Here is a 2804-nt window from a genome sequence, read left to right on the forward strand (position 1 = left end):
TCTGAGTGTGTCAAGTTTTATTCTTACCTTCACCCTTTTGAGTGAGAAAAGGAGTGGTAGCACTTTAAACTTGCAAGTGACAGTTGTCTGGTGGAGGGTAGGTGTGGTTTTGCTATCCAAGCTGTTAGAGGAGGCTCCAAGTTCTTTTGGAGCCGTGTACTAGAGTGCTGGCAAAACAAAACATTACTGAAAGTGCCAGGTTCTAAATATGTAAGATGTGACTCAGTAGCTATGTTGAACTCTCTTGTATTCCCATGGTTCTTTCCTTAAGGGTATAGCTTGTTCTCACAGAAGCAAACCAGGACATAGCTGTCAACATTGCCCCTTTTTTAAGGGAAATTCCCTTATTCCGAATAGGATTCCTCGCAAGAAAAGGGAAAAGTTGACAGCTATGAACCAGGAGCGTGTCACCTAAGGCGGAAACAGCTTAATATATTGGATGCAATTATCTTAAAGTAATGAAGACTTCCTGTTACATGCTTGTGGAATTGGGATTAAAGCCTTTCCTACTATATAAGAACACTACTAGTTTAATGTGAAAGTGCATGTGTAGCCAGCATTAATAATGCTGTTGTGCAAATCTATGGTGCAGCCATATTTGGAGTACTGTGCCCAGTTCTGGTCGCCTCAGCTCAAAAGGGATATTGTAGAGTTGGAAAAAATTAGAAAAGGGCAACCAAAGTGATCAAGGGATAGAGCGATTCCACTGCAAAGAAAGGTTGCAACATTTGGGACATTTTAGTGTAGAGAAAAGGAGAGCGAGTGGCGACATGATAGAAGCTTATAAAATTATGCACGGCATGGAGAATTATTTTTCTCCCTCAGAACACTTGAACTCGTGGACATCCAAGGAAGGGAAATGCTGGAAGATTTAGGACAGATTTTTTTTTTAAGTACTTATTCACACACAGCATAGTCAAACAATGGAACTTGCTCCCTCAGGAGGAGGCAGTGATGGCCACCAACTTGCAGGGCTTTAGAAGCTGGTTAGGCCAATCTGGCTGGTCACTGTGAGAACAGCTTGCTGGACTAAATAGGCCATTGGCCTGATCCAGCAGGCTCTTACATTCTTATGCAAAGAATAGCTTTGAACCACCCTGATCTTTTCTAAAAACTGCCTGAGACCGCTGGGTATAGGGTGGAATATAAATTCAATTAATAATGTTGTTTAGTCGTGTCCGACTCTTCGTGACCCCATGGACCAGAGCACACCAGGCACTCCTGTCTTCCACTGCCTCCCGCAGTTTGGTCAAACTCATGCTGGTAGCTTCGAGAACACTATCCAACCATCTCGTCCTCTGTCGTCCCCTTCTCCTTGTGCCCTCCATCTTTCCCAACATCAGGGTCTTTTCCACGGAGTCTTCTCTTCTCATGAGGTGGCCAAAGTATTGAAGCCTCAGCTTCACAATCTCTCCTTCCAATGAGCACTCAGGACTGATTTCCTTAAGAATGGATAGGTTTGATCTTCTTGCAGTCCAAGGGACTCTCAAGAGTCTCCTCCAGCACCATAATTCAAAAGCATCAATTCTTCGGCGAGCAGCCTTCTTTAAGGTCCAGCTCTCGCTTCCATACATCACTACTGGGAAAACCATAGCTTTAACTATACCTTTGTTGGCAAGGTGATGTCTCTGCTTTTTAAGATGCTGTCTAGGTTTGTCACTGCTTTCCTCCCAAGCAGCAGGCATCTTTTAATTCCGTGACTGCTGTCACCATCTGCAGTGATCATGGAGCCCAAGAAAGTAAAATCTCTCACTGCCTCCATTTCTTCCCCTTCTATTTGCCAGGAGGTGATGGGTCAATTAATAATAATAATTAATAATTTGCAAAAGCAAACTTCCTGGGACATCATCCATTTGTCCAGCTTTGCTTTGTACTGGCTGCCCAGGGTCTCCTACCTTAAGAGAATAGCCAGGCTGGGTGAGGAATGGGGTCAGGAAAGGCACGAGGTTGCTGTCAGTTACTTTAGAGCAGGGATGGGGAGCTTGGGCTGCGAGAGAAGGGGGTGTCCGGGTTTACAAATGGCAATGGGCAATATATATTTTTCCCGGAAGAGAGCGAGCTGAGAGGGTGCTTAGTTTTCTCCTGACGCAGCTATTAACGTGCCCAGAGCTGCAACCTGCAGCGCCCAGACACCATCCTTGAGCATCACCGTTATATTACTGCAGATAAGCAGGATTTCCCTCCTTTTTTGCTCTCCCTGCCGCGAATCCATATTGATCCAATATTGCCTTTATTTCTCCCCTTCTCCTCCTATTAGCAGCGAGGAATGAGAAGCGCTCCGACCTCTCATCAGACTCCACGAACCAAACCCTCCTCCCTTCGCAACTAGCGAGAGGCGCGCAACTAAACCCGCCTTTTCCTCACAGGCGGCGAAGGGCACGCTGGCTCCGTCCACCGACCGCGCTCCAATCAAAAACTACCTTCCCACCCGGATTTCCCGCCCTCCCCTCCGCTCCTCAAAACATTCCTCCCCGCCGACGGGATGGACGCGCACGCGCAGAAAAGCATCCGAGCCCGCGTCTGCCGCTTCCCCAAGAGAAGCGGCGTAACGAGAGAATTAAAACACCCGCGGTTCCTGAACTGAGCGGAACAAAGGTTCCAAGCCCTGACTAACTAACCAGTTGCGTCGCAGATAACTCTGTTCTGCTCCCCCACCCCAACATAATGCCTGCCCCACACTAACATAAATCCTGGCTATGCCCAAGCACACCATCCCTATGTTTATATATTTATACCCTATGCTCTCGTCCCCGCATATGGTGGCGCGCCGAAAGAGAACCGGAAGTGAGGTCTTGCATAGTTGT

Source organism: Podarcis filfolensis, assembly GCF_964270895.1.
Source record: "Podarcis filfolensis genome assembly, chromosome: 5".
NCBI lineage: Eukaryota > Metazoa > Chordata > Lepidosauria > Squamata > Lacertidae > Podarcis > Podarcis filfolensis.